Consider the following 9,673-nt stretch of genomic DNA (forward strand, 5'->3'; position numbering starts at 1 on the left):
CCGTCCCAGAGATCTCTCCAAGCGTCATTCATGGCACTGCGGAGCATAGTAATTGGTAAGGAAGCGATGGCATCCCACGGCGCCGCGTTCCTCGCTGCCCTCGACCACACACCTGGTAAGGAAGTGATGCATCTCGCCGTGCCGAGTTCATCGCCACCAGCGTCACACAGTTATGTGGGAGGACTTTGAGGCTGCCATGGCTGAATGGGCGGTGGATCTAGAGGTGGCCAAAGCCGCACAAGAGGATCGGAAAAGGCAGAAAGCAGTCCAAAAAAGAGTGCCGCCGCAAGAAAGAAGAGGCCGCACACTGTGATGAGGAGAGCTTGGCAGAGATTGAAGCACCGTTGACTGCCGCCTACAAGGCCGGGAAGGAGAACGCCAGCGTCTGGCCAACATGCCCCAATGGCAGCATGTGAGAAGTAGTTTAAGTTTGTAGTATTAGAGCAAATTACCAGTAGTACTTTAAGTTTGTAGTATTAACGTACAATGTCAGTAAGAGCATCCTTTGAGGGCTTTGAGCGTTGATTAGCATGTGTGACCGTGTGCGCTTTTTTGTGTTAATCATTAGATCACAAAACACACGGTTTCTATGCCGTACCCATGTGCGTTTTTTTGCATTAATGATCCATAAGTCTATTACCTGTGCGATGGTTCCTAATAAAACAGGCGTACCATTGACCGAAAAAAAATCAACTACACATGTACATTTTTTTGGAGACGAGAACTGCAAATTTTCTATTTTCTCGCACATGAGTATTTTACGCGCTTCGTCTCTGTTGTGTGTTTCCCCCGCCCAAGTTTCAAGTTTCGCAGCGAAATTTTCATTAGGCGCATTTTTTTGGAGACGGGAACTGCCAACTTTCTGTTTACTCGCACACGAGTATTTTTATGCGCTTCATCTCCATTGTGTGTTTCCCCGCCCAAGTTTCAAGTTTCGGAGCGAAATTTTCATTAGGCCGCGATTTCAGAATTTATTCCTCCAACCACATCCCACCCATCAAATTTCCTCAGTATCCCCCCACCCCCTACCTCCCCGCCCCCCCCGCCCCCCCTACCGGCAGCTCAAACCGCCGCCGCCGCAACCACATCTTCAACCACATCTACGTTCTGCTCGGATCCAGTCAGGTAACCCACTGATCTCTATCATGGCCCCAGCCTGATTGCTTAAATGGCGCCTACGAAACATCCTCATGCCTCCAAATCCCCACTGTCTCTACCTCTAGAGCATCAGCACGCAAGCCCAACCACATATCACGTGGAGGTCGAGGAGCTGATGGCTTTCCATGGCGCGATGGCCGCTGTGCGTGTTGACCCGGAGGAACACCTCGCCTCCGCCACCGCCGACATGGTGCTGGCTCTGGCCCAGAAGATGTGCCCCGGCAACTACCCCCCAGGACTAAACAGGTATGATATGACCAGCTAAATCTTACCAATACCACTTGCAATGCCTATGTTTTGTATGGTTGATGTATTAAGCAAGTTCGTGCCTTGTTTATTAAAGTACTACACACTATGTGATGTTCAAGTATTAACTGTTCAGTTCAATTTCACCAATACCAGCAACAAACTTTCCTACCATGCTACTCTCCGCAATGAAGATATACTAGAGATGCCGCCCATTTGCTATTTTTGGTGGATGCAAAACCTGTTGTACTTAACATGCCTATCCATGTACTTACACAGGGTCATAACGGGTGATGTTGTTGTTTGCCATTGAGGTTAGCTGCATCCCATGTCTTACAGTATTTTAGATCATTTGTGCAATTGCAGTTTGGCTTCTAAAATTTACTTGCTTCTTGTAGGTACACATGTCGGGGGCACTGATCCACGCTTCAACCCGGAGGAAGAGCTCGCCTCCGCCGCCGTTGACTTTGTGCGGGCTCTGTCCAAGATGAAGTGCCCCAGCAACTACCTCTCAGGACTTACCAAGTATGAACTCACGAGTTCAATCTTACCAATACCAGTTGCAATTAATGGCTATGTTTTGTACGGTCGTTGTCTTAAGCATCTTGTAGTAAACATGTCTAACACGTTTTAGCTATTTTCCCTACCTTTTTATAGACAACTGGGCCATTATCTACTCTGGCAGCACCTGCCTTGTGATGTTTAACTCTGTCAATTGCATTTTTATCAGTACCGATTTCAATGGCCATTAAGCCTGTTGCAATTAACAGTTGTATCCATTTTTAAACAGTTGTATTTCAATGGCTACAAACTTACAAAACATGAATTAGGATGCTGTTAAGCCTGTTGCAATTAACAGTTGTATCCATTTGTTAATCCGTTCCTTTGCTACCGTGCTACTCCTTTTCAATGAAGATATCACTATAGATGTTGTCGTTTTATTACCATTTGCTATTTTTGGTGGATGTTAACCCTGTTGTAGTTAAGATTGGCTTTCCATGTACTTACACAGGGCTACAATGGGGATGCTGTTGTTTGCCGTCGAGGTTAGCTGCATCCCATGTCTTATACACCATCTATTCCTAAATTTAAGTATTTTTAGAGATTTCAATATAGACTACATAAGGAGCAAAATGAGTGAATCTAGATTCTAATCTAAACTATATCTATAATTCTATATACATCCGTATGTAGTTCATATTGAAATCTCTAAAAATACTTGTACTTAGGAATGTAGGTAGTTGTATTTTACATCATTTTTGCAATCCCATTTAGCTACTAACATTTACTAGTTGCTTGTAGGTACGTATATGAGCAGTACTGACCCACGCTTCGATCCCTTTTGCGTATGAGGCAATGAGATATTCATGAACAAGCGTCAAGTGAGGAAACTAAGAAAGATTGTTAGGCGAAAGAAACGTGTGATGGGAATTAAGCTCTTTATTTACACTTTGTCCAAGACATCAGTGATCTCTAGGATGGTAAGTAATCTGTTGCCTTTTCCCCTTGCCCACAACAAGTTACTCTATTAGACCTCATGATCTGATATTTTTCCCTTTTCAGTGGTTTCTGAAGCTATTTACTGATGATTACCTTGCAAACTACATGACCGGAGTGGAGGCAACTAAGGTTAAAGTATATAATTCATGATACCATGATAATGCTCTAGAAGTCTTCTTGAAGGCGGTGAAGGATGAACGGGCGGTCGTCACAAGGGGTTGGACAAAAGTTGTGCGTGCTTATGGCATGTAGGAAAGCACATTATGGGCATTCCGCTTCTTCAACAACATCGGCAGTCAAAATGGTTCATCATTGTTAATTGTTGTCTAATCCTGTAATTACTGAACATATTGTACTGACAATTTTCTTTATGGATTCATTGTTGAACCATTGTGCTGAGAATTTGAATTGCACGTTGCATATTTCAAAATTTCCAATTTGAACAATAAATTACGGCCAAAAATTTGTACGGGAGCGAATAAAAAATTGTGCACACGGTTAGAAAGAAAACAACATGTGTGATGAAAAAAGAAAACAGACGGTTCTTTGACATGAAACTTTTGCGATGCCCTTCAGACGCACACACAGTTTCATCTCATGTGCGTGTGCGATTCATGGTAATACAACAAACATTTCAAACTAGTGTGCGAGTGTGATAGGAATACCAATCGCACATAGTTACGAAAATGTACATGTTGGCGTTAGTACAGGCACCGCACACATTTTACATTCTTGAACCGTGTGCGATAACGTACCTATCAGAAACATATCGACAGATTAAATGTTGATGTCCACCTTTTTCACACAACTATAGCGGCCTAATCGTTTGGGGTGTACATACAAACGGAAACGTTTTCCCTGGATTGACTGTGTGGGAAGTATATACGAACAAAAACATTTTCCCTTGATTCACTGTGTGGGATGGACATAAGAACGGAAACATACTCCTTAGATTGACTGTGTGTGATATACATACGAACGGAAATGTTTTTCTGGGACTCACCGTGTGGGATGTACATACAAACGGAAACAATTGGGTTTCGATGCCTTGCCCGATTGCACACGAGCCAGCTTGTGTGCTAGGAGGGCCTATCCCCGACGGTTTCTGGGTCGTGTGGGAAGGACCCCCTATCGCCCACACTCATTTGGCGACGGTTCCAAATGTCGTCGCGGAAAGGGGTTAAAAACAGTTTGTATAGCACGGACGCGTACCAGTGACCATCTCATCGAAACATTGGGACACCTTCGCCTCTATCACTAATGCCACGTGTTGATGGTCCTTTTAAGGTCTTAGAGAAAATAAATGATAATTCATATAAACTTGAGCTGCCTACAAATTTTGGGGTTAGTCCCACTTTTAACATTGGTGATTTGAAGCCATATTTGGGTGAGGAAGATGAGCTTCCGTCGAGGACGTCTTCATTTCAAGAAGGGGGGGGGATGATGAGGACATCAATACCATTGTTACACCCACAACCCCTGTAGCTACAGATACTGGAGCAATCACTAGAGCTCATGCACGTTAATTAAATTATCAGGTACTTTCGTTTCTTGGTAATGATTCTAATGTTTATAAAATATGATGCTGCCTAAATTGGATAAATTTGTTTTGCTTACAAATGAAGGGCCTATCTTGGACAAGAAGGATGAACATTGGAGCAAGGACAAGCATGGAGATGATGGCATGCACAAGGGGAACAAGAACGGAGTTTCATGTGATGATTTTAGGACTTTGAAGCCAACATAATAAGTGCATGAAGGCTTCGACGAAATATACAAGATGCTATTATAGGTGCCATGTCACCTTATTATTGGCTAGACACATGTAATGTTGAAATACTTCAGTATAGGCTATTTTTAGAGTCCGTATGTGTGGGGAAACAGAGTTAGGTTGGTTTCGGACCCCTCCTCCAAGGAGTAATGAAATCCCCCTCTATTCCTCCATATATACAGCTATTAGGTCATCGCGTAGACTTTGGATTTTGTTTAGATTAAAGTTTTCCATAGCTGCAAATCACATACTTCGTTTGTGTCCAATGACCAGACAAAGACGTCACAGAACCCCACTTTCATTAATAAAGCTTTCCTCTTATATTCACAATATCCAGACTGCAATCTCAGATCCTAGCTTGTTATTCATTTTCTCGTAGGAAATAGACCATCATCATCAAGTTGATCGTGCTCTGACGTGGTCAATAACCCTTGTAAGTTTGTTTAGTGATTGCTAAGGCGCGCCCTCTCGTCCGTTTGTAGTCGGATCGTCAAAGTCGACTCTCACAGAAAAGGATAGCTATCTCATCAAAACGTCATGACACCTTCGCCTCTATCATGAACTGTTATGTACTCCCTCCGTCCCACAATATTAAGACGTTTTTGCAAGCTAAAACATCTTATATTATGGGACGGAGTAGTACTTTATAATCCAGGAATAATGCATCTACCGGTGAAAAAGTGAGGGTGGTAGCAGGATGGGTGATAGAGCATGTAAAGCACGAATTCTTGGGTTTCGATGCAATTAAGAGCCTCCTTCTTTTGTCCAGATTGAGCCTATAGTTAGTCTGGTTCTTAAATGGGAGGATGGTGCATTGTCTGGTACGTTGTCCATATATCTGTCCATGGGTGAGCTCATGGAAGGGTGGTAGAGGGTGGCAGAGTACAACCAAAAATAAAATCACTTGAAACTCAATTTTGCTAGCCGGTTCTGGCTTCAAAAATGTTGTCTTAGCCAACGAAGTGGGTGATGGATGCATACAACATTTCATTGTGATCGTTCTGGGGCGCCACGGAGCTCAAACAAAAGTTTGTATGGCAAATTGTGGTCTTTTTATGGAAACAACATCGGGGGACATACCATGATTACAACTTTCAGAGTAAGTTGATCACGCCTGTCAGGACCCCGACTCGATGTCACATCGATCTAGCTGGTAACACCTCATATCACTTTGCGGCCTCACGCACGGTATCCCCACGGGTGTCGCCTTACCTTTGCCCGGGACCGTTTGCGCCTTTTGGCTCATGTATATGATAGTGTCGCTAGCATCCATATGATAAGGAGCCCGGGCTGACATGACTAGTCGTAAACCTAAAGTGGCACAGACTTACAGGGACAGGCATCCATGACCCAGCTTCGAACGTGTCGGTCATCAGCAAGTGGGTCCGGGCTGTAGCACTGGGCTAGCAGGACTCCGGTAAACCGGGCTGTAGCGGGCTAACAGGACTCCGGTACTCAAAGCGTGACATTTCCCCGAAGGGACAGACACAGGAACGAAGAAGGACACATGCCGGCCAGCCTAAGTGTTCCAGAGCAGTAGCAAGCTACCATGGCTCAGCGGTAACACTAGGAGACATTTCCCGGTAAGAGAGGCTACTAAAGATAAACAACTAGATAGTCAGATCCCACATACCAGCATTCAATCATACACATATGCTCGATATGTGCAAATACAACGAAGCATCACAACATGACTCTACGACACAAGTACTTTATTTAAGGCTCAGGGAGCCATACATAACATACACAAAGGTACGGGTCTCACGACCCAACATTCAAGTCATACAGTCATACAAACCAGCAGCGGAAGTAACTTGTCTGAGTACAGACAACTAGTAAAATAAAAGAGGCTTGGAAAGCCTAGCTATACTACGTGGTCCTTCACAAGCTCAGGGTCACCACCTGGGTCTTTAGCCTACTCGTTGATGTCAACGTCTACATAGAACCCATCAGAAGGGGTTGCAGCGTCTTCTGTAAAAATGTAAATTATAGCAACATGAGTACAAAGGTACTCAGCAAGACTTACATCAGATCCTACATACATGCATATTATCAAGAAGGGTTGGTGGAGTTATTGCAGCAAGCCAGCTTTGACTCTTGGCTAGACTATCCTACGATACTCCAACTTGAAATGGTTTTGCGCACACGAGTCCACTACTCACCACTTCAATACACTACCGAGGATCCGCCTCCGTCTTCCTACGGAAGAGCCATCCTCGGCACTCACACTTATCTTGAGGCTTTTAGTAGTTTCCATTTACTTGTCTATGAACTGTATAGGCAACCAAGTAGTCCTTTACCGCGGACGCGGCTATTCGAATAGATCATGATAACCCTGCAGGGGTGTACTTCTTCATACATGTTTCCACCACTTAGCGTCTGCACACGACATGTGCTCGGCAGACTTCAAGCGAAAGCCGACGTGGGTGTAGACCACGACCTACCTAAACACTTAAGCCTCTAGTCCAGGTTTATCGCCTATCCAGGTTCCATCCGCAGGGAGTCCGGCCGAGGTTTCCCATACGGCCCCGAACGATGTGAACAGGGTTCCCGAGATACCTAACGGGTATTCGGTACACCCGGCCACGTACCTACCGCATCACAGCCCACCCCTACGGTCAGCGCTGTCCACGGCCTCCAGTAGACTACAAACACCAGAAACTACTTGCAACTCCTGGACAGAGAGCTAGGGTGAATAAGAAGTCGAGCGGGGTCATATTTCAGGGCCCAATGCATGGTAGTAGCTGTATCTTCAATCACACATACAGATCTCAGTGCTTAAGGTCGGCTTCAATGAAACAACCCACCATGTACTCCTACATGGCCTCTCATCGATACCTTTACCAAATCGTGTTCACCACACCACTCTCATTACCAACATAAACATTTCACTCTAGCCCATCACCCAGATGAACCAGACCTGACGCGACTCTAAGCATAGCAGGCATAGCAAGGTAGGAACAACACATACATATGGCTCAATCAACTCCTACACATGCTAGTGGGTTTCATCTAGTTACTATGGCAATGACAGGTCATGCAGAGGAAATGGGTTCAACTACCGTAGCACACAGCAGTTTGAAACGCGTTGTCTTAATGCAGTGAAAGAGAGCAGGAGCGAGAACATGGATTGTATCGATATGATCAAATGGTTGGTTGCTTGCCTGATGGTTCGATGCACTGATACGGTTCTTCGTTAGGGTAATCACGGTACTCCTCGGAGGCAGAACCTGTCGTAAAGGACACCGATACACAACCATCACCAAACAATGTGCAACAATATGATGCATGCATGAAACATGGCAATATGAGTGTGTTGGGCTAATGCAACTAAAACCAGAAGGGTTTGAACAAATTTGAATCAAAGATTCAAATTTCAAACTCAAACATGGCCTTTCAAAGTGCTTTTCCTTGTTCTGCATTTAACATCAATTTAACTTGTTTGATCATGCATGAAAATAGTACAGATGGATAGATTGGATTTTTCTGATCATTTTTCATATATAATTTGTCTGATTTGGAGTTACAGAATACAAGTTATGAATTTTTGAAGTTTAAATAATATTCTGGAATTTCCTGATTTAAATTAAATCCAGAAATATAAATATTGCGCCAGCATGACGTCAGCATGACGTCAGTGGTCAACTGCGGCTGGCTGGGGTCAAACCTGACGTGTGGGGGCCACACGTCAGTGACAGGGGGGTTTAACAGGGTTAAATTAATCCTAATTAGGGATTAGTGGCGCTGGGGCCCATTGTCAGTGTCAGGGGGGGGGGGTAGTTAGTTTAACTAATTCGGTTAGTGCTAATCCTAATTAGCTAATAGGGCTGGGCCCACCTGTCAGGGACACAGGGGGGGTCCTGACGTGGTCAAGGTGGGTCAAACCCACCGGCGACATGATGCCGGCGAGGCCCGAGACGGCGGCGTGACACGGAAACGCGCTACAGGGCACGGGCGAGGCCGTGCTTGGGCTCCTTGGAGAGCCCTTGCTCCCGCGCGTCGAACGGTGATGGTGGCCGTGCCTGAGGTGGCCGGTACCGGCGACGGCGACGACCGTGGCGGCTGCCGGAGCTCGGTTGAGCTCGGGGTCGAGGCTACAACGGCTGCGGAGATGCGGGGTTGGCACCTACGGCTTCTACGCGGTGCGGTGAGGACGTGGGTGTGCTCGGTTGGGCGCTACGGTGACTGTGGCCACGACGGCGACATTGCCGGCGGCATGGAGTTCTCGGCCAAGACGGGGCTAAGGCCTAGAGGTCGAAAGAGACCAGGGGAGAAGGGGAAGACGACTCGGGGGCTCACCGTGAATCCGTTTGGAGGGTCAGTGGGCTCGAGGGCGGCCGGAGTGCAGCGAATCGACGGCGATGATCTCCGGTGGCCGAGGAGGGGAAAGGCGACGTGGGCGGTGATGCAGGGCTTCCGGAGGGGCTTGGCTGGGTGGGGAGGAAGAGGGGGTTGCGGCGGAGCTCCTGAGCTCAGCGGAGGGCGAGGGGTGGCCGGTGACGGCTGCTATGGCGAACGGCGGCGATGGTGGTGTTCGGCCGTGAGAGAGAGAGCGAGGGAGAGGAGGGGAAGAACCGAGGGAGAGTGAGAGAGAGAGCAGGGGAGGGCGTGGCGTCGTCCGGGGCATCGAGAGGAGGAGGGGAGGGGCAGGTAGGCAGGCGAGCAGGTGGCGTGGCGCGGTGGCGCGCGCGCGCGCCGGCCACACTCCCCTCCCTCTGTCGAGGACGAAGACGACAGAGGAGGGAGGCGGCTGGGCCGCCTGTTGGCTGGGCCGGCCAGCTGGCTGGGCTGCACAGGGAGGAGCCCAGGTAAGCTCCTCCTTTTATTTATTTCTGTTTTCTAATTTCTGACATTTGTTTTGATTTAAATAAAATATTCAATCATTTATTTACCTTATGCCAATTTTTGCAGGAGCTAGATATATTATTCCAGAGCTCCTTTATAATTGGCATAATATTTGGACATATATTAATATATATAACTAATATATTTCCAATG

Source organism: Triticum aestivum, chromosome 1B (assembly GCF_018294505.1).
Source record: "Triticum aestivum cultivar Chinese Spring chromosome 1B, IWGSC CS RefSeq v2.1, whole genome shotgun sequence".
NCBI classification, from domain to species: Eukaryota; Viridiplantae; Streptophyta; class Magnoliopsida; order Poales; family Poaceae; genus Triticum; species Triticum aestivum.